Source organism: Pleurodeles waltl, chromosome 1_1 (genome assembly GCF_031143425.1).
Source record: "Pleurodeles waltl isolate 20211129_DDA chromosome 1_1, aPleWal1.hap1.20221129, whole genome shotgun sequence".
In the NCBI taxonomy this organism is placed as follows: Eukaryota; Metazoa; Chordata; class Amphibia; order Caudata; family Salamandridae; genus Pleurodeles; species Pleurodeles waltl.
In genome coordinates this window covers 213,428,981-213,452,035 of record NC_090436.1, presented here as the reverse complement: position 1 = coordinate 213,452,035, position 23,055 = coordinate 213,428,981, and the positions used below count along the sequence as shown (strand labels likewise).

The window sequence follows — 23,055 nt, the reverse complement described above, 5'->3', positions numbered from 1 at the left end:
TCAGAAGACACTCTTTTTGGCATACGCAAACCCACCCACTCCTGCACCAACACCCCATCCCGTAATAAATCCTCTCTCCCTTCATCTTGCAATACTTTCAAAGCCTGCACTACCTTAATAATCTTATCCATAACTCCGACAACTACATTATAACAACCAAATACCTACACACTAACCTACAGTTCTAAGGCATACCTCCCACATTCACACAAGACTCCTACTGAGTGTGACAAAAATGGCCAAAGCGGCCGCCCACACCTTGCCCCTTAAATATAAACCCCCCACCTTAAGCCCTTCCGGTGACCTAAACAATCTCTGCTAACCCTGTGGTGGATTCTACCCTCCCTCCCGCGAAAGCCCCCATTGCCTCTGCTTTCCACAGGACCCTCCAATGGCACACAACCTCTCAGTCTAGTCCCCAGAGCACCCACATCTCTGTCGTTTTTTTTACTATTCTAATGCTTTAGAGTGCCCACATCCAGAGCAGAAATTCACCAAGTATTACTTCTGTGGCTGGGGAAGGAGAGTCAGATCTCACGAAGAGATATCTCGGACTGCTTTTTACAATGCAATACAGTTGGGTTTGTTATAGTCAATCTCTGTGCTAAAACTGCATGCTCTTTTAATCGCCACCTACTAAGCTTTGTGTGAGATGGTGTCCAATTTAAATTTCACTTGCAAACATGTGCTTTTACCACTCCTGGCCACATTAGTAGTTATCCGGGTTCTCGGATTTGAACATCGAGTCATTTTTTTATGTTCACGTAGTCTCTTTTCTTTCGGGTACATCTAAACATACAATTATGGTGCGTTCACTGAAAAATAACAAAAGCACTACATAGTCTTTTAGTGAAGAAAAACAGAAGAATCGACGAAATACTCGGAGATGGTCTAGCCGTTAATATCTTCATATGAATATTTTACCTACTTTCTAATATAGACAGTGAAAAGTTTGACGCCAATCCTTCCTTCGTGAACGTGGACTCACGAAATAAATTACAGCTGGAGCCGGGAAGTCCGTCGACTAATAAACTACATGCCCCAGAAACGTTAGCGGCGACAGAGCAGCCGAGTCCTGCGCGTGGTGCCGGTGTACGTCATTTGGTAGGAGATGCGGAAGTGACGCGTCGAAGGTGCTGTGTACCAGATCCAGGCTGTCATTTCTAATGTCAGCGGAAGAGTCGTAGCCGGGTTGAAGAAGGGCTCGGAGCGGGGAGCATGCGAGTACAGAGGCAGCGGGGAGCGCAGAGCATCCTCCACCGAGATATCAATAGGGTATGTTGGGAACCCTGAGAGCCGGGCACCGAAGGACAGTCATAGAAGAGAGCAGGTGAGTTCTGTAGCCCAACTCTGGTTGCCTCTTTGCCTTAGTAGACAGTTTCTCAATACTGCACCGACACATAGCCCTTTGATCTCAGCACAGACTGTACTCCCAACACATAACTTCCACTCCTTCCATCTCCTCTCTACCGCTCCCTCCTTCCCACTTCTGGCTCTCCCTCCATCCCACTTCTGGCTCTCCCTTTATCCCAGCCTTAGCTGTATCTCTGTCCCAACCATGACATTACCCACATCTCTCCTCTGGCACTTTCTCCATCCCTGCACTACCACCTCCACCATCCAAGGCCTGGCAGTCTCCCCATATCTGCTCTGGCAGTTCGCTTTTCCGTGTACTGGCAGTTTCACCATGACTGCTCTTGCTGTCTCCATCCTGGCATTGGCACTTCGTACCCCCTTCACCTCTGCCATGGTAGTATCTCTGTCCTTGCATTTCCCGATTTTTGCCTGTGCATTTCCCGATTTTTGCCTGTGCATTTCCCGATTTTTGCCTGTGCATTTCCCCATCCTTGCCTTTGCATTTCCCCATCCTTGCCTTGGCATTTCCTCCTATCCTGGCCTTGGCATTTCCTCCTATCCTTGCCTTGGCATTTCCTCCTATCCTTGCCTTGGCATTTCCTCCTATCCTGGCCTTGGCATTTCCTCCTATCCTGGCCTTGGCATTGCCTCCTATCCTGGCCTTGGCATTGCCTCCTATCCTTGCCTTGGCATTGCCTCCTATCCTTGCCTTGGCATTGCCTCCTATCCTTGCCTTGGCATTGCCTCCTATCCTTGCCTTGGCATTGCCTCCTATCCTTGCCTTGGCATTGCCTCCTATCCTTGCCTTGGCATTGCCTCCTATCCCTGCCTTGGTGGTTCCTCCTATCCCTGCCTTGGTGGTTCCTCCTATCCCTGCCTTGGTGGTTCCTCCTATCCCTGCCTTGGTGGTTCCTCCTATCCCTGCCTTGGTGGTTCCTCCTATCCCTGCCTTGGTGGTTCCTCCTATCCCTGCCTTGGTGGTTCCTCCTATCCCTGCCTTGGTGGTTCCTCCTATCCCTGCCTTGGTGGTTCCTCCTATCCCTGCCTTGGTGGTTCCTCTAACCCTGCCTTGGTGGTTCCTCCTATCCCTGCCTTGGTGGTTCCTCCTATCCCTGCCTTGGTGGTCCCCCCTATCCCTGCCTTGGTGGTCCCCCCTATCCCTGCCTTGGTGGTCCCCCCCTATCCTTGCCTTGGTGGTCCCCCCTATCCTTGCCTTGGTGGTCCCCCCTATCCCTGCCTTGGTGGTCCCCCCTATCCTTGCCTTGGTGGTCCCCCCTATCCTTGACTTGGTAGTCCCCCCTATCCTTGCCTTGGCAGTTCCCCCTATGCATGCCCTCGCAGCTCCATCATCACTGCACTGTAAGTCGCCACCCTCTCCTGAATGCCTGAACTGGCAATTCCTCCCCATTCCTAGACTGGCACTTTTTGCCCATTCCTGCACTGGCAGGTTCATCCAGCCTGGCCTGCACTGGCAGTTCCCCCACCCCTGCACTGGCTGTATATCTCCACCCCTGCACCGGCTGTATTTCTCCACCCCTGAACCGGCTGTATTTCTCCACCCCTGAACCGGCTGTATTTCTCCACCCCTGAACCGGCTGTATTTCTCCACCCCTGAACCGGCTGTATGTCTCCACCCCTGCACCGGCTGTATGTCTCCACCCCTGCACCGGCTGTATGTCTCCACCCCTGCACCGGCTGTATGTCTCCACCCCTGCACCGGCTGTATGTCTCCACCCCTGCACCGGCTGTATGTCTCCACCCCTGCACCGGCTGTATGTCTCCACCCCTGACCAGGCAGTTCCCCCATCCCTGCACTGGCAGTTGATCCCTCCGTACACTTACAGTCCCTCTCTCTCTCCCAGCACTGGTGATCCCTCCATGCAAGCACTAGCATGCCCTCCATTCCAGCACTGGCAGTGTTTTCCCATACCAGCGTTGGCAGTCTGTCCATCAGAGCCCTATCAGTTTGTACACCCTGCCACTGACAGTTCCTTCACCCGGGCACTGGCAGTTCTTCCATCCCAGCCCTAGCATTCACTCTCTTGCTCCCAGCACCGACAGTCTCTCCATTCCAGCACCGACAGTCTCTCCACCCCAGCATCCCACTATCTCAGCGCTGTGGGTCACTCCGTCCCAGCGCTGTGGGTCACTCCGTCCCAGCGCTGTGGGTCACTCCGTCCCAGCGCTGTGGGTCTCTCCGTCCCAGCGCTGTGGGTCTCTCCGTCCCAGCGCTGTGGGTCTCTCCGTCCCAGCGCTGTGGGTCTCTCCGTCCCAGCGCTGTGGGTCTCTCCGTCCCAGCGCTGTGGGTCTCTCCGTCCCAGCGCTGTGGGTCTCTCCGTCTCAGCACGGGCGGTCTCTTCATCCCAGCACTCCATAAAAGACTTGAGGCAGCAGTGACGGCCTCTACTTCCTAGCAGCAGTGGTGGTCTCTACTTCTCAGCACTGGCATCCTCTACATTCCAGCACTAGCAGTATATCATCCCCTGCTTTGACAGTCTTTCCATTTCAGCATCCCACCATTCAAGCATAGGCAGTCTCTTCCCAGTTTAGGTAGTCTCTCCATCCCAGCACTGGCGGTCTCTCCATCCCAGCACTGGCGGTCTCTCCATCCCAGCACTGGCGGTCTCTCCATCCCAGCACTGGCGGTCTCTCCATCCCAGCACTGGCGGTCTCTCCATCCCAGCACTGGCGGTCTCTCCATCCCAGCACTGGCGGTCTCTCCATCCCAGCACTGGCGGTCTCTCCATCCCAGCACTGGCGGTCTCTCCATCCCAGCACTGGCGGTCTCTCCATCCCAGCACTGGCGGTCTCTCCATCCCAGCACTGGCGGTCTCTCCATCCCAGCACTGGCGGTCTCTCCATCCCAGCACTGGCGGTCTCTCCATCCCAGCACTGGCGGTCTCTCCATCCCAGCACTGGCGGTCTCTCCATCCCAGCACTGGCGGTTTCTCCATCCCAGCACTGGCGGTTTCTCCATCCCTGCACTGGTGGTCTCTCCAACCCAGCATTGGCACTCTTTCATCCCCTTCATTGCCAGTCTTCCTATCACAGCACTAGCAGTCTCTCCATCCTAGCACTGTCAGTCTCTCCATCCGGGCCCTGGCAGTCTCTCCATCCCGTCACCGGCAGTCTCTCTATCCCGGCACCGGCGGCCTCTCCCCTCCCAGCACCGGTGGCCTCTCCCCTCCCAGCACCGGTGGCCTCTCCCCTCCCAGCACCGGTGGCCTCTCCCCTCCCAGCACCGGTGGCCTCTCCCCTCCCAGCACCGGTGGCCTCTCCCCTCCCAGCACCGGTGGCCTCTCCCCTCCCAGCACCGGTGGCCTCTCCCTTCCCAGCACCGGTGGCCTCTCCCTTCCCAGCACCGGTGGCCTCTCCCTTCCCAGCACCGGTGGCCTCTCCCTTCCCAGCACCGGTGGCCTCTCCCTTCCCAGCACCGGTGGCCTCTCCCCTCCCAGTACCGGTGGCCTCTCCCCTCCCAGTACCGGTGGCCTCTCCCCTCCCAGTTCCGGTGGCCTCTCCCCTCCCAGTTCCGGTGGCCTCTCCCCTCCCAGTTCCGGTGGCCTCTCCCCTCCCAGTTCCGGTGGCCTCTCCCCTCCCAGTTCCGGTGGCCTCTCCCCTCCCAGTTCCGGTGGCCTCTCCCCTCCCAGTTCCGGTGGCCTCTCCCCTCCCAGTTCCGGTGGCCTCTCCCCTCCCAGTACCGGTGGCCTCTCCCCTCCCAGTACCGGTGGCCTCTCCCCTCCCAGTACCGGTGGCCTCTCCCCTCCCAGTACCGGTGGCCTCTCCCCTCCCAGTACCGGTGGCCTCTCCCCTCCCAGTACCGGTGGCCTCTCCCCTCCCAGTACCGGTGGCCTCTCCCCTCCCAGTACCGGTGGCCTCTCCCCTCCCAGTACCGGTGGTTTCTCCACCCCAGTACCGGTGGTTTCTCCAACGCTGCACTAGTGGTTTCTCTGTCCTTGCACTGGTAGTCTCTGGATCCCAGCACAAGCAGTTTCCTCATCCCAACAGTTTGTCCACCCTTGCTCTAACAATTTGTCCACCCTTGCTCTAACAATTTGTCCACCCTTGCTCCAACAATTTGTCCACCCTTGCTCCAACAATTTGTCCACCCTTGCTCCAACAATTTGTCCACCCTTGCTCCAACAATTTGTCCACCCTTGCTCCAACAATTTGTCCACCCTTGCTCCAACAATTTGTCCACCCTTGCTCCAACAATTTGTCCACCCTTGCTCCAACAATTTGTCCACCCTTGCTCCAACAATTTGTCCACCCTTGCTCCAACAATTTGTCCACCCTTGCACTAACAATTTGTCCACCCTTGCACTAACAATTTGTCCACATTAGCTCTAACAGTTCCTCTGCCACCTCCTGAGCACAGGTTGCCCCCCTCTATCCTAACACAGGATGCCCTCCTCTATGTTAACAGTGGCTAGCCCCTCCATCCTGTGCCCTGGCAGCATCTTTAGCTAAGTAAGAACAGCCTTCTAACACTGACAGTTCAGACTTCCTAGCACTGGCAGTAACTCTGTCCAAGCACTAGCATTCCTTCCATCGCCTTACTAACAGACCCCTATCCTATCAACCAACCTAGCACTGGCAGTGTTGCCCCATCCAAGCACTGACCATGCTACCCCTACCCTATTACTGGTAGTCCTTCAACCCAGCATGAACAACCTCTCCATTCCAGCATGAACAACATCTCCATTCCAGCATGAACAGCATCTCCATTCCAGCATGAACAGCATCTCCATTCCAGCATGAACAGCATCTCCATTCCAGCATGAACAGCATCTCCATTCCAGCATGAACAGCATCTCCATTCCAGCATGAACAGCATCTCCATTCCAGCATGAACAGCATCTCCATTCCAGCATGAACAGCATCTCCATTCCAGCATGAACAGCATCTCCATTCCAGCATGAACAGCATCTCCATTCCAGCATGAACAGTATCTTTATCCCAGCTCTGACAGTTCCTCAATCCTAGCACTGAGAGTCCCTACAACCCAACACAGACTTCATCAATCAGAGCTCTGACGTTTCTTCCATCCCAGCATTGACTGGTCTTCCCAGTACAAACAGTTCCTCAATCCCAGCTGACCGGTTCCTCCATCCCAGCATTAACGGCTCCTCCATCCCAGCACCAACAGTCCTTCGATCCCAACATTGTCTATTCTTTCATCCCAACACTCACAGTCCCTCCATCCCAGCACTAATAGAATGTTATCTATAGAACGCTACCTCGGCGCTGATTGCCTCCTCCATCCCAGCTGCCCCTGTATGCCTCACCACTGGCTGCCTCCTTATACCTCACCACTGGCTGCCTCCTTATACCTCACCACTGGCTGCCTCCTTATACCTCACCACTGGCTGCCTCCTTATACCTCACCACTGGCTGCCTCCTTATACCTCACCACTGGCTGCCTTCTTACGCCTCAGCACGGGCTTTCCCCCTTACGCCTCAGCACGGGCTTTCCCCCTTACGTCTCAGCATGGGCTTTCCCCCTGTATGCCTCAGCACGGACTTTCCCCCGTATGACTCAGCACGGGGAAGGCTTTCCCCCCTATGGCTCAGCACCCGCTTTCCCCCTTTATGCCTCAGCACGGGCTTTTCCCCTTTATGCCTCAGCACTGGCTTTTTCCCCCATATGCCTCAGCTTTTTCCCCTGTATGCCTCTGCCTCAGCTTTTTCCCCTGTATGCCTCTGCCTCAGCTTTTTCCCCTGTATGCCTCAGCACCAGCTTTTTCCCCGTATGCCTCAGCACCGGCTTTCCCCCTTATTCCTCAGCACCGGCTTTTCCCCCGTATGCCTCCTGTCTGGCCCCAGGCTCTATATTAATGGTATCAGTAATTATTTGACGGAAAAGGAAAAGGTTGTGGCAATCATTGGGAAAAGAGTTTACTCCCATTGTATTATATGCAGATGATGCAATGTTGATCATTCACACTGCAAATAGCCTCCAGACTCTTTTAGACTTGTTTCTAGTGTATATAAAGGATCTAGATATTTGGGTCATTTACTCAAAGTCATAAATTATGACATGCGGTGCCCAAGCACTAAATAAAAGCACTTTAAAATCGGGTATTCAATCTAGCAAAGCTGAAGAATTTTAATTATCTGGGGATTCTTTTTAATCAGTCACTAAGTTGAACATCACTTTTAATGCTTAGACTCCTGACTTTCAGTTGGAACATTGAGGCTACATTTGGATCTGCCCATAAAACAAACCCATCATAGAAATGCTGAATATGTATAGTTGTAAGTGCATTACAGTGGGAGTGTATGGCGCTGGTATATGGGGCTACAACAGAGTGGGCACCTTTCAACGAACAGAAAACCACTTTATTCGCAGTTTAGTGTTGGTCCCAGGAGGCACAACCACTCTAATATGTCACAGGAACTTGGTATGGCATACTTGGAAGACTTGATTGGGTTAGTCCCTTTATTACTTTAGGTTAAAATCTGAGGCACACCCAAGGCTGGTCTGAGCAGAACCTGTATCTACGACTGCCTCTCAGTTGATGGGTGACCAAATACTATGGCTCTTATACCTGAATATTCATTTATTAGCTTGGGCTTACTGGATTTAGATGAAAACCCTAACACATTTGGGCCAGAACATAAGCTATGTGTCAAAGAATGATATATGTAACACTGTATAAACAAATGCTTAGAAATTGCCCAGACAAAAGAAACAATTGTTAGCTCAACCAAAGTGTCAACAACACATTGTATAGAGGCTTACTTAGGGTGGATTATGAACCCTACATATTGTTATTGGCTTATTCTCTTTACGCTGCGCATACTGCATTTTAAATCTGCTTTACCTATGCCAGGGGCTTGTGAACAGGTTTTACCGCCCTATGTATGCAATAACATTTTGATGTAATGCACTAGCCACTTCAGTCTGTTTTGCAATTTGTACTCGGGGCCGAGACATTCTTTCTTGGCCCCGGTATTGCGCAAGCCAAATTGGAGACACCATAGGGAAGGGTTAATATTCCTGCAGCCTCTAGGGTCTCTAGAAATTTATTATGCAATGTTAAATTTTATAAAATCAACTTTCCATATTAGGAAAAGGTATGAATTTTATGGATGACTTTAAACTTTATATGTGCATTTGAAACTTGCTACATGTTATAATTTTGTTTTATAAAACCAGCCCTCTATGGGCAATGCATAAATTCCAAAACAGTACAACTCAATAGGGGATTGCAAATCACATTTGTGCACTTGACTAATGAATGAGCCTTTTATATTTTTAAGTTGACATCTGTTTTGGTGTCTTGGGCTACTAAAAGGAATTCTGTTTGAACTGTTCCATGACTATTTTTATTTGTATCTTGAGTAACTTTAAACTGTCCCACCAACATAAATGTTTGGAATTTAAATGCATTATGTTTTTGATTGCTTATGTGCTTTTATGGCTATGGCCAAATAAAGACTTGTTTGCTTGCTTGCCTACCATATGGCTGTCACCGGCTCCCCCCGTATTGCTCCACACCGGCTCCCCCCGTATTGCTCCACACCGGCTCCCCCTGTATGCCTCTACACTGGTTGCCCATTCTATCTAAGATTTGACGACTCCCTGCCCCCTTATATGCCTCAGCACTGGCTGCCTCCTTCTGTTTCAGCATTGGGTGTCCTCTCCATGCCTTAAAATATTCTCTCCAGAAGCACACTGATCCAGATCTTCTCCTTCAGCTCATCCATGAGTTTGCACTTTTCATCATTGTGGACCTCCCACTTTTCCTCAGCCCTGCCCTCCCACTTCACCCCATCCCTAATCTACCTCTTCACCTCAACCCTGACCAGCCTCTTTCCCTCAGCCCCAATCAATCAATCAATCAATCAAGGAATTTATATCGCGCACTGCTCACCCGGAAGGGTCTCAAGGCGCTTGGGGGGAGGGGGTCTGCTACTGCTCGAACAGCCAGGTCTTGAGCTGTTTCCTGAAGGCGAGGTGGTCCTGGGTCAGCCGTAGGTGGGCGGGCAGGGAGTTCCATGTCTTAGCCGCCAGGTAGGAGAAGGATCTTCCTCCGGCGGTGGCTCTTTTGATGCGAGGGACGACGGCGAGGGCGAGGTTCGCGGAACGTAGCTGGCGGGTGGGCGAGTAGAAGGTCAGGCGGTCGTTGAGGTACCTTGGGCCCAGGTCGTGGAGGGATTTGTGTGCGTGGGTGAGGAGTCTGAACGTGATCCTCTTGTTGACAGGGAGCCAGTGCAGGTCTCTCAGGTGGCTTGAGATGTGGCTGCGTCGGGGGACGTCCAGGACGAGTCGGGCGGAGGCGTTCTGGATACGCTGAAGTCTTTTCTGAAGCTTGGCTGTTGTACCGGCGTAGAGGGTGTTTCCGTAGTCTAGTCTGCTGGTGACGAGGGCCTGGGTGACCGTCTTCCTGGTCTCGGTCGGGATCCATTGGAAGATCTTACGGAGCATGCGGAGGTTGTGGAAGCAAGCTGAGGAGACGGCGTTGACTTGTCTGGTCATCGAGAGGGAGGAGTCCAGGATGACGCCCAAGTTGCGTGCGTGGTCCGTTGGCTTGGGAGCGGTGCCTAGGGCTGGGGGCCACCAAGAGTCGTCCCATGCGGAGGGCGACGGTCCCAGGATGAGAACTTCTGTCTTGTCCGAGTTCAATTTCAGGCGGCTGATGTCCATCCATTTGGCGATGTCTTTCATCCCTTCGTGTAGGCTGGTTTTGGCGGTGTCGGGGTTTCTGGTGAGGGAGAGGATCAGCTGGGTGTCGTCGGCGTAGGAGATGATGTTGAGGTTGTGTTGGCGTGCGATGGCAGCGAGGGGTTTCATGTAGATGTTGAAGAGAGTGGGGCTGAGCGATGATCCTTGCGGGACGCTGCAGATGACTTCGGTGGCCTCCGAGAGGAATGGAGGGAGGCGTACTCTCTGTGTTCTGCCGGAGAGGTATGAGATGATCCATTCCAGGGCCTTCCCTTGGATGCCGGTGTCGTTGAGGCGTTGGACTAGGGTGCAGTGGCAGACCGTGTCAAATGCTGCGGAGAGGTCTAGGAGGATGAGTGCCGCTGTTTCACCGTTGTCGAGCAGGGCTCGGATGTCGTCGGTGGCTGCGATGAGGGTGGTCTCGGTGCTGTGGTTGGCTCTGAATCCGGACTGCGATGGGTAGAGGGATCCTTTTGTCTCGAGGAAGGCGGCCAGTTGCTTGTTGACGACCTTCTCGATGACTTTGGCAGGGAAGGGAAGGAGTGAGATGGGGCGGAAGTTCTTGAGGTCGGTCGGGTCCGCTGTTGGTTTCTTCAGTAGTGCGCTGAGCTCGGCGTGCTTCCAGCTCTTCGGGAAGGTGGCTGTGTCGAAGGAGGTGTTGATGATGTCTCGGAGGTGGGGTGCGATGGTAGAGGCGGCCTTGTTGAAGACATGGTGGGGGCACGGGTCTGTCGCCGATCCGGACTGGATGGTGTTCATCATGCGTGTTGCGTCTTCGGGGGTCACCTCGGTCCATGTCTGGAGGATGGCGGCGAGGTGCGTGGGTTCGACCGATGGGTGCGGGGGTGGAACGCCGAAGCTGTTGTGGATGTTGGCGATCTTGCAGTGGAAGTACGAGGCGAGGGAGTCGCAGAGGTCCTGTGAGGGAGTTATGTCGTTGTTGCCGGTGCTGGGGTTGGAGAACTCCTTGACGATGTTGAAGAGCTCCTTTCTCCAAACCTCCCTTTCTCTCCAGCTCTGACTTCGCACTTCACTGCAGTCCTGACCTTGGCATCCCACTAGCCCTGACTGCCACTCTAACCTGCTTTTGGTGATGACTTCATATCAGGCTTTCTCCTAACAGTAGCAGTTCCTTCATCCTAGCACTGACAGTGTGTCCATCCCAAAGTTCACTACCCAGCCTGGACTGTCCCCTTTACCACAGCCCTGACTGTTTGTTCACTACCACAAAAAGTCCATCATTAAGTTATAAATAAACCTTATCAACTTATGTTCGCTCATGACTCAGTCATTTTGGTGGTGCTCTGAATCTCCATAATTTAAAGCCAAATTCGACCTACCCTTTTTCTCATTGCACACTATTCCCTTCTGCTAACCAGTCTGTACCACACATATTTTATTCCACGTTCCACCTCCTCAGAATTTCACCACATTGCCCAACACTTCCTCTGCACATTGCCAATTAGTTCATCATAACAGTTCCTTCATTTCAAAAACTGCTTTTGAGAGTTTAACTAAACCATTTACTTGCACTTGTAATTTTTCACCAGCCTGCATCTGACAAAAACTCATACTCTGCCAACCCTCTCTTTGACTTCTGATTCATCCATGTCAACCTCCTTAGAGCTGATGCTCCTCAACATACTACAGTGTAAATTGGGGGCCTGAACTCCCTTCCTTAGCATCTTTAAGTTGAGATAAACCATACAATAATACGAAGTCAGTATTAAACTTAAAATATTTCTTATATAGTGTCTCTCATGCATTCCTTTCACCTAAAGCTCGACATCTCAACACCTTCTTTAATTACCTGATTAACCCAGTGGTGAGAGGATTATAAAGAAAGTTAGCTTCTCATGAATGATTACACTAGCCTTTAAGAATTTCTTTATCTTGTGCAATATAATAATTGCGAACATTTTACAAAAACATATAGTAAAAATAATATTAGTAATATCAACATTCTCGTAATCATATTGATACAACTATAGTCTGCACATTTGGAAAAGTAAATGACCAAAATTACACTGATTCTCAATTTATTATTTAGAATTACAAAAGGTTCTAAAAATCCATTCTCATTTCTTCCACAAGTCTCTGAACATGCATTGGCAAAGCCAGTAGGTGACACCTTTGTGACCTATTGACTTTGCAATGATTTTAAGCCATATTGCTAGCCCAATACTATGTAGTGTGATTAAAGTAAAAAAAAAAAAACAACCTTTGATGTGGCTGCCTGTGTCATTTTATATGTGTGTGCACCACACCTGCACACTGCTACAAAATGATGTTGGTGCTTTTTTTTTTTTTTTTTTTTTTACTTTTTAGTCACCGATCCGAGTTGGATTGGTAACTAAAAATATGATAAAATGTGCAAACACTTTTTTTAAAGCAAGCTTGGGTATGAAGGAAAACAGAAGCATCAAGATAGCGGAAGCAAAATGGGGATGGACGGGGAAACGCAGAAGATGCAGGGAGAATGGGAGCAATGCAGAAGCAACACAGCGAAGGGCAGGAGGAAGAGTAATGCAGCACATGGAAGGGTGGTAGGGACACAGAAGCAACACAGGGTTGAGGAAAAGCAACACAGGGCATGGGTGGGAGAAAGAAACATCAGGGAGAGAGAAGGAGGTCCTGGTTGGTGATAGCAACTCAGAGGCCACAGGAGGTAATAGGGAGACTCACACAGGTGAGGGCAACAGGGAGGAATTTTGTGGGAAACATTTGGGTGACAGAGAACAACACAAGTGCAGGGGAAGAGACGTACACGACAATGACAGCTCAAAAAACACATGCGCTCTTATGGTGTGCTTAACACAAAAGAAGAAAGTAGTGCTTGAAAAGCAAGCAGAGAAAGCAAAGATGTCATCTAGTCAAATAAAATTGTAAAGAGACAATACTTCATGGGAGGAATAAATGCAAGACTGACAAGCTTGGCCATGAGTAAAAAGCAGCCAAGTAAGAGAGACAGGAAAGACAGACAATGGTATTCAGCGGGCATGCTCCAAGCCTTCTTGTTCCTGGTAAGCCACAATATGTCTTGCAGCAGACCGCACATGAACTGTATACTGACTTTGACCTTAAAACCAAGCGGAGTAAGAAGCAGACACTTGTTAACAGAATCATTCACCAGGTGCTCTATACCAGGCCACTAGTAACTAGCCCATAGTTGTTCCTTATTATCATGGTAATATCCAGATTCCCTGGCAACAGTTATCGCCAGTCTCATATTAATTTCAGGAACAAACTTTACTCCATGTACAGTCAGTCCCCTTTTAACTAAAAGGCTAACCACAATTTTTGAGTACAGCTGTATTACTGTTTAGGCAATCTTTTGGTCAAACCATTATGACCATGCTTAATTTGTTTGTCATGATGACTTTGTGCATCCCATCATCCTCCTATGACACTGGTTTCTTAAAATCTTCCACAGCATGTACCATAGCCAAAATGTACCCTCATCATCCACACCATGATCATTATTCATTTGAAGAACTTGCATTCAGGAAACAAAATCTTGCAGCTGTGTTTTTTCATCCTGAAACACGATCCTCTCTGAAGCTGTACTCGTTCTGTTTTAGGTACCAGTCTACAAATTATGGTCCACAGTCTTTCACAAACTTCCATGATCCAATGAATGGATGTGTTTCTTTGGATCTTTATGCAACACATTCTGCCCTTCCACAAAAAATAACTTAAAGAATTTAGGCCCTCATTATGACCCTGGCAGTCGGTGTTAAAGCGGCGTTAATACCGCCAACAGGCTGGTGGTAAAAAAACAATGGGACTTTGGTCTCCAGCCCGGCGGCCGTCACAATCCCATCCTCGGGATTACGACCCGGCCTACCGCCATGGTTTTCATTCCAAACTTACTGCCACGAAAACCATGGCGGTAGGCACTATCAGTGACAGGGAATCTCTACCCTGGCACTGATAGGGGTCTCCCCCGCACCCCCTCCCCAGAGTCCTCCCCCACCCTTCCCCACCCTTCCCCTCCCTCTCCTGCCCCCGCACATGTACACACATGCACCTATATAAACAAACGCACACATGCATACCCACCACCACCCACGCATGCACACATACATACCCACACACTGCAACACACACCAACGTAGCTTGTCGCACACATGCATTCACAACACACAACATACACTCATATTCAGTCATTCACGCACGCATTCAACGCGACTCACACCCACATGCACGCATTCCAAAACATACACACAACACCCCCACCCACCTCTCCTGTCGGAGAACCGGACTTAACTGCTTGCAGAGGGTCCTCCGGCTGGAGACGTTCCACGGCACTGCTGTCAGCAGCAGCGTCCGCCAGCAAAACACCGCCAGGCCGTATCATTGCTCATGATACAGTCGGCGGTGTTTTGCTGGCAGCAGCACCGCCTTACCGCCGTCCGCCACCATGACCACCAACACTATTCTGCCAGCATTGTGTCGGAATACCGTCGGCGGTCATAATACACGTAGATGGCTGGTAGTGACGGCGGCAATATATTGGCGGCCATCACCGTGGCGTTAGGCGGCAGTTACCGCCAAAGTTATGAGGGCCTTAGTCTCAAATTATCATGTAATGCTTCCCACTTCATTGTGGAATAGTACTTTTCATCTGTTCTCTATGACAAAGACTTTAAGTTTAGTGTACTTCCCATTGCTCGCAAATCTGGTATCATGTTACCATTTGTTCATCACCATCATTTTGAAATGATTGTAAATCAGGCACATCAATAAAAATATTCTTAATTTCTTGCCGCTACCATTTTGCTTCTACTGCTGTTGGAGCAAGGTCAAGACAGATTCGCATATATATGTCTGGGTCCAAACTGAGGTGGCATGGTGTGCAAAATAATGATGCGTAGTGGCCGAGATTAATTCAAGCATTCCATCTATCATTTTTTTATATACTTTAGTTAATGTGAAATTGCTCTCTGTAAAGCGATCTACTGCCCATTTGAATCTGTTCTATATTGTAAAATCACAAACAAATGAATACAACATCCCAGCATGCCAAAGGCCTAGCCCAACAAAATGATGTTTTTCTTTCATGTGCACCTGGGCAACATCAGTTGAATACAATCTGTACATAAGTTATTTTTGATGAAACATTTGTCAGAAACAGCAGTTTATAGATAGGTACACAAGCTGGGGATTGTACTATGTCTTCCTGTAGTCCGTGCATCTTTGTAGATTGTGCATATGTTGCTCCTGGGTGGACACCTTAGAGCGTCTACACTGTCTGCCAGTTCATTTCTTGGGCTGCTGTTCTGTTGCTCCTGGATGGACATTTTAGGGTGTTTTACCTTGACTGCCTGTGATCTGTGTCTTGCACATTGTTGCTCCTTTTGAATTGTATAGGTAATCGGCCCTGGCTGCCTGTAACCAGTGCTTCCCTGTGGGCTGAACTTCTGTTACTTCTTTATAGACTCTATGGAGCAGCTGTCTGTAACCAGTGCATTCCTGTGGGTTACTTCTGTGTTTATCCTATGTGGATCTTGAAGAACACCTACCTAGCAACACCTTTAACTGTCGGTGGAATGTGACTTGAAAGAATAGGACATAACACTCATGACTTTTCTATTTTGACACTATCATTGTCTTTGGGGCTCGAACCATCTACCTCCAGAAGTCACTAGCCCAGCCATCGCCAGTGCCAGAGATGCGGGACATGCACCAAGGTGTCTGGCATAAACCTTATGACTTGATTTTTTTTTATTGGGATGCAGCCCAGAGCGATTGCCAGTGGATTAGATTAATTCAAGCATTCCACCCATCACCTTGTTGTTTTAACATTGTATTCCCTGGGTGCGTGGGTCCCGGGCTCACTCTGCCACTGAAACCAAGCAATACCTGGCTGAAGAGCCCATAACAAGGACCTGGGTTACTTCTGTTCCTGTTCAGGGAGGATCTAGCTTTGCAGTTCAGGCTGGACTGTTCCCATGAGAAGCAGGGTCAAGACTGATTTGCAGATGGCTGGGTTCAAATTGAGGTGGCATGGTGGCAGTAAGACTTGTGAGACAGCCGAGATTCGAGGGGCTGTGTGCTGGGAGCAGTAGCCTGTACTGCTGCATCCTACTTGTGGCTACACTTGGATACAGAGGAGACAAACTAGAACCGACTGGTAACATCCACACCGACTGCTGTTATTCGCCTACCCCCAGCCTGGTCCAGCCCGCTCCCCATGGAGTCCTAACCTGCAACATAGATGCCCTACAATACCTGGTGGGTGGCAGATAAGGGGATTGTGCTGGAGTTCCTGGGCTGATCACTTGACAGCACACATTAGCGACAAGCACATGAAGTGCTGTCCATCGCCTGTCTTGGCAAATGAATTGCAAGGATGGCAGGAGTTGGTATCAACCACGGAGGTGAGCTAGTGGACCTGTAGCCTGCTTGGAACAAGGGAAGGGAGCACTGTGAATGACTGCACTGCATCTTACAACAGGACTTCTTCTGGTTGCTGCTCAGGTGTTGGACTGAGGCTAGATCCAGCGCTGAATGGTAACTCATGATCCTGTGGCACGAGGCCGCTTACCTATTTACCTTTATTTCTGTCTCCACTGGGTATTGAACGGCTATTTAATAGGCAGGGGCCTCTTGGACTGCTGTGTGTATAATAGGAAAACCGCTCCCTGTCCGGTGCTCATTATGGAGAAGGATAGACCTCAGAGACAAACACAGGGCAACACCATAACTCAGTACACCACACCTCCCAAAACCACGCACAGGATTACCCGCAAGCGGTGGGACACACTGGAGCACTCTCCGGAGCTGCTGGAGGAACCCTCGTGATCTGCATTGCTGGAAGCCATTCAGGGATCAAGAGTGGCACTGGAGGGACAGATTGCCTGGGTGCTAGTGGAAGTGAGCCTGCTCCGCGAAGACCTACATAAAATTATAGACAGAGGGAAAATTGCAGAAATGAATATCACAACACTGCAGACTGAGGTGTGACAACTTAAACGGCAAGTCACACACATGACAACAGTCCCGGCCACACTTAAGGATAGAGTATAAAACACAGAGGGACGCTCGAGGAGAAGCAACATACGTCTGTTGGACTTTCCGGAGTGGGTTGAGGGGCACCCAGTGGAAAAGTTGGGTAAGAGAGGAGCGGTGGCCAACAGGACTGTCTATCCACTTTGAGTGTGCACACCGTACTGCAAGCAGCCAGGGAGGCGTTGACTCCACAGTTTAAAGGCTTCAAATTTGCGATATACCCTGACTGTACATACAAAGTGCAGGAGCGCCGCAAAAAGTTATTCGAAGTTAAAAAGCGCCTCTGGATTATGATTGTTGGATAGATGATCCTTTATTCAGCAAAACTGTGAGTCATTGACTCAGGAAAGTCCCACTTCAAGTGACCGGAGGATGTTTGGACTTGGCTAGACATGACCGGCTCCCTGCAGAGACATCCCATGGCTGAAGTGGCAGCCTTTCATGCTGGTAGTAAGCGGCATGGGAACAGACATCATCATCCTGGGAGTAAGACACAGGCGACAACAGGAGTTACAGGTCATGTGTTGATCTGTGCCGTGCCACGATGGCTGTGGCGACCACAGAACAACAGACAATGCAGGAGGCTGAGGGAAGGCATCCTCTGGGGAGGGTTGCAACTCTGACTTCCCAGCTGACCCTGGGGATGCCATCCTGGACATCAATGCTTGAAAGTCGGGATACTATCCCTAAAGAACATGATACCAGGGTCACCGCATAGAAAGGAAAAGGGCTTATCGTTTTCATTGTCTTGGAGTCTGCTAAAGTTGAATCAGTGGCACTGGATGACTGCAGAGTAACACTGTTTGGGGGGAGGGGGGGGTTTGATGGGCCTGTTCCAGCTGAGTGTCTTTTAAAGATGGAGGGCGCAGTGAATGTTCATGAAAGCGAGTGGGGTGAAGATATCTGAGTGTATCCTGATGAGGAATTCATAATGAGTGAGGCACAGGAATGTGTAGGGATGGCAAAAGAGAGAGCGTCTGTAATATAAAATGTACCCCTACACTCAATCCCGCTGCTTTATTGTTTTATATGAGCGGTGGGTGGGGGAGGAATTTCCTTTATTGAGGGTGTTGGGGTGGAGTGTTTTATTTGCTTGAGTTGGGGTGGCGATGTTGCAAGTCCTGGCACAGCGATTATTGTGGACATGTGCATGGTCATTGGTTAGCGTTACTTGTCCTGGGTGGAGGGAGGGAGTTATATGAGACTTCTCAGTTGTTTGGATTTTTGGGTTCAAGGCCATCTTGATATGTGGGGTGGCCTTCAGACGGTTCAGTTCCTGATACAACAGCATGTCTGTTCTGAGCAAGTATAGGCTTCTGGGGATGTACTCTTATAAAGAGCAATACAGGGTGTTGTCCCTCCTCAAAAGGCAAAGGTTTGGTATCGCATGCCTACAGGAAACTCACTTCACTGATGTGGAAGCTAAAAAAATGGCAAAGAAATGGAGGGGTCAGGTATACTATGCTAATTACTTGTCTTTTTCTCTGGGGTGTTGGCATGGTTTGTCCCAGGTGTCCTGTTTGACTTGACTTATATGGAGGCAGATGTGGAGGGATGCTACCTCCTCATACAAGGCAGATGGATTGAGTGGAGGTAGTCTTTGTGAACTCCTATGGATCAAACATGGATGATGAGGTCTTTTATAGTACTGTCAGAGTTGTGTTGTTCCCCGGGGTTGATGCCAGATTATTTTGGGCGGGGTACTTTAACTGTGTACTTGACGGCGAATTAGATCACCAGCCCTCTCGACAAGGTACTAAATCAAAAATAACAGTTAAGTTGAGGGAGGTCACGACGCAATTGTGACTTTATGACATATGGAAGGAATGATATCCTACGAAGAGGGAATATACTTGCTACTCTCCAACCCCCAATACTTACAGAAGGCTTTATTTGCTCTTGTTGTCCACACATTTAACTTCCAAGGTACAGTAGGTATCCCACTTGATCTGCTACTTATCTGACCATGCACCGGTAACTTCCCTGTTTGAATGGTGAGGTGGTCCCTGGTCTCCCTGGACGTGGTGGTTCCCTTCGGAAATATTACAGGACCCCTGTGGCATTGACAGATTATTTTCAGACTAACTTGGCCACCACTCGGAGTCGCGCCACGGAGCTGTGTGGGTCTCTCCTGTGGGGTATGTTGAGCGCTACAGTTGGAGACTCCCTCCAGATGATGTGCAGGGGCGCAGCGAGGAGACAACACTAATGTGCCAGTTGGCTCTGGTGAGAGGTCAACTTGAGCATTATACTCTGAATTCCTACCACCAATTACTATACAGGGAGGGGGATAGTTTGGGCCAATTACTGGCATGGATCCTCTGCAGGAAGACGCAACATCCTCTTATTCTACAACTTAAGACGACTTGGGGAAGGAACGTGTATACCCAGCTCGACATAGTACGTACACTCAGGGAACATCTGGAGCAGATGTATGCCAGTCCAATTAAATCGGACCCAGAGCACATTAATTACTTCTTCCCTGGAATCCCGATCCCACAAATGGGGGAGGTTGCAGCACAGGAGCTTGACGCCGTACTTACTCTAGAGGAGAATAGGATGTCCCTCGTGTGCCTTACGAATGGGAAAACACCTGGGAGTGACATCTTTACAGCCCAGTTTTACTAGGCATTCACATCAGAGGTTGCCCAGCGATTGCTAGAAGTATATCTGGAAGCCAGTGCCAGTGATGTGCTGCCTCCGTCCATTCAGGAGAGCTAATGGTATGAAAGCCTGGAGTGGCGGCGTCTGATCTATCCACCTGCCATCTGCTAACAATGATAAACACAGACATGAAGGTGCTACGCAAGGTCTTTGCACTTCGTTTGTGGCCGGTGATATCCTGGCTGGTATAACTGGACCAGTGCGGCTTTATACCAAGACATAATACTACAATGAACCTGAGACTACTTATGCATGCCATGCGTGATGTCACAGACAGGGAGGAGCAATTGGCGCTGGTCTCTATCAACATCGCCTAGACCTTTGACACAGTGGATTGGTGTTATTTAATGGAACTGCTGGAAGCCATGGGATTCGCGCTGCAGTTTCGGTCATGGGTGTGCTTGTTATACACTGCACCAATAGCAATGGTGAAGTTTAGCCGCCTCTGAACCATGGACGGGGCACACAATAGGTCTGCCCACTCTTGCCTTTCCTTTTTGCCTTGGCGCTTGAACTGTTGGCAGTCCAGATCTGACAGGAAATGTCAGACTGCGGCATTCGAGTTGGTGATGTGTGCCATTTGGTGTCACTCTGTGCAGATGACACACTGTTCTATCTCACTGCCCAGAGAGAGTCTCTGCCCCTGGTTTTGCAGCACTTAGAAGTATTTGGGGAGCTTACAGGCCTACAAATTAATGAGCGCAAATCTCCGGTATTCCCTTTGGGACTACTGGCAACCGCGGATCATGCCTCTCTGCTGTCCCTCCCACTCCAATGGGAGACAAACCAGTTTCGATATCTGGGGAACATGATAGCAAACATGGAACAACTGCGCAGAAACTGTAACCTAGACAGAGTCATGGAGAGATTGACTACCTCAGTCCAGTTCTGAAACACCTTCCTGTTATCATTGATGGAATGAGTGGCAGTGTCAAAGATGGTTTTCTTACCACGATGCCTATACACTATGCAGCACTCGCTCGCCACCCTTCCTCATTCATTTTTTCACTACCCTTATATCGGCAGGAGCCTACGATGGATTAAGAGCTTGCGGTCCCAAATATAGAGCTGTGATATCGGGCTTCCCAACTGCATTATGTGGCTCACTGGATGTCGGAAGGAGAGAATTGGGAGACGGACCTACTAGTGGACAAGACATGTGGCACTATGCCGCCGCAGCTGCTACACTCTGGTGGGCGGGACCACATGCTGGTCTCATACCTTAAGCAAACAACATCCCTATGGGAGTGCGCTGTGAAGATAGTACAGGAGAGGGTCCTCTTCACCCGGGAATTCACCTTCTAGGACCTACCGGCATTCTGCACACTGACAAAGTCGGTGGAAGTGATGGCATTGCGGGGAGGCGGCTGTGAAACCCTAGGCGACTTATACCCAAGTGAGAGCTTTATGTTCTTCAGAGCAGCCCAGGAGGCCTTCAAGATAGGGCATGGCCAATTCCTTATGCATGCCAGTACAGCTAATATAGTCCGGGAACTGTGGCCCACATACCCAAATGCTATGCCCTCCTTGCTTTTATTTCAGGCAAGGCAGGAGTTGAGCGGTGCGTGACATCTGGTTTCACATTTATGCAAAGCCAGGATCGCTGATAAACCTAGAACCTCCTTCCCAGGTAGAACTGCATGAGAGGAGGAACTGGAGATGCCCCTTGAGGACACATATTGGAGCAGTGTCTGCTCTATGTTATGGACAGTGTCCTGTAACACCAGTTTTAAGTTAATGCATTTCAACTACTTGCACCGTGCGTACATTACTCCTTTATTCCTGCATAGTATAGACCCCACTAGGTTGAGAGAATGCCCAAGATGCCAGGAACAGGAGGCCTCCTTTTTGCACCTTGCCTGACACTGCCCAACAGTCAGTACATTTTGTGATGTAGTGGTGCAGCGCGTGGTGACGGTATGCGATACAAGTATAGAATGGGATCCAATTGTTTACCTGCTGGGGATGTCAAGAAACACAAAGTTAGGAGGATGGAATTTAAATTCCTGCAGATGCTACTATGTTAATGAAAAGAAGAGTGCCAATTTCATGGATGGGGCAGACTGACCCTACTGTGGATGGATGGATAAAAGACGTTAGTGAGTTGGGGATAGCTGGGAAAATACGCCTTCTCAAATGCAGACGTGATGATTGGGTGGCAGATGACCTACAGGTATGGGGGAGCACTACTGACCAAGTTTGAAGGTGAATGACTCTTGGGTGGGTGCGAAGTAAGTAACCCCTGTAAGGACACAATGCCACCTGTTGCACTAGATGGGGAGAATGCTGGAACATTTATAAATGTGATGCCTACTATTATGGACTTGGAACTGCAGTAGGATACTTTTGCATGTCAATTTATTAGGAATAGCTGTAATGTCTAGAATTGGTAATTGTGATGTTATTGTTTCTAGTGAACAATGACAATAAAGTATGTCTATAAAAAACTTGGAAATATTGTAGTTACAGCTCAATTTGTTTCATGAACACAATGAGTATGTATAAGTATTGATAAGATGATACAAATACTGACCATGTTGAAACTAATTTGTAGACTGAAATATTAAATATAAATACCATAAAACTGCGAGCAGTAAATATACTTTAAGGGATGCCTTGTGATAGATATATGGAGTGCTGGCAGTATTGCAGTTTCATTTCACTATCAAACTTTGTTACTGCTATCCAACTAAAACGTTCTAATTTAATCATCATCTGAAGGTTGAAATGCAGAAAGAACCCTTTCACTTTCACTTCTGACCTTCAGTTTGCAAAGAGATTGAATTTGTTTATTTACTAGCTTAAGTTTGTTCAAACAGTTATGCCATATCAACAAGAGAGTAAATACAAAACCCACCAGTCTACTATGCTAATGAAAGCCAATACATACAGACATTTTCTTAATCATTGACTGATGGTGCTTTTAAAGATCTGGCTTGGATGCAAGGGAGCACAACTAGGCTTTAAAATTCTGCTTTCTTGTGAGTTCAGTGTTGTCTCTTCACTGTTGCATCTGTCTGGAATATAGCTGGATTTGGAAAACTCTAATTACCACTGTTTCAGGGCTTCTACATATGCCTAGGGTCTGTCTTTGGTGTGGGTAGAAACCTAATGCCGGTTGACAATAGGAGTTGCAATTCCTTCCTGCTGCTTCCCTTCCATAGTCTGAGAAAAATCAAGATGGTGTAGACGGATTGGCGAATCATGATAAGGCACTCTACAGTGAGCAACACTGTTTGGGGGTGATGTGAAGAATGAAGTTGTGCGACAATGACCAGCTGTCTGAGTAACTGTGCAAAGGAAGCAAAGGAAGAAAGTTTGAAATTTCAGACTGACAGAGGTAGGTTGTGAGC

At 49.4% G+C, this 23,055-nt stretch overlaps 1 protein-coding gene across 1 annotated transcript in view; it reads left to right on the top strand.

Annotated features, from left to right (window-relative positions):
* The first annotated feature begins 1,103 nt into the window (after positions 1-1,103).
* The window catches only part of LMBRD2 (LMBR1 domain containing 2), a 214,498-nt gene continuing 192,546 nt past the window's right edge, over positions 1,104-23,055 (top strand). Inside the window, exon 1 of the mRNA XM_069220991.1 lies at positions 1,104-1,330. The gene's annotated coding sequence lies outside the window, so the exon portion shown is untranslated. The remainder of the gene's footprint in view (positions 1,331-23,055) is intronic.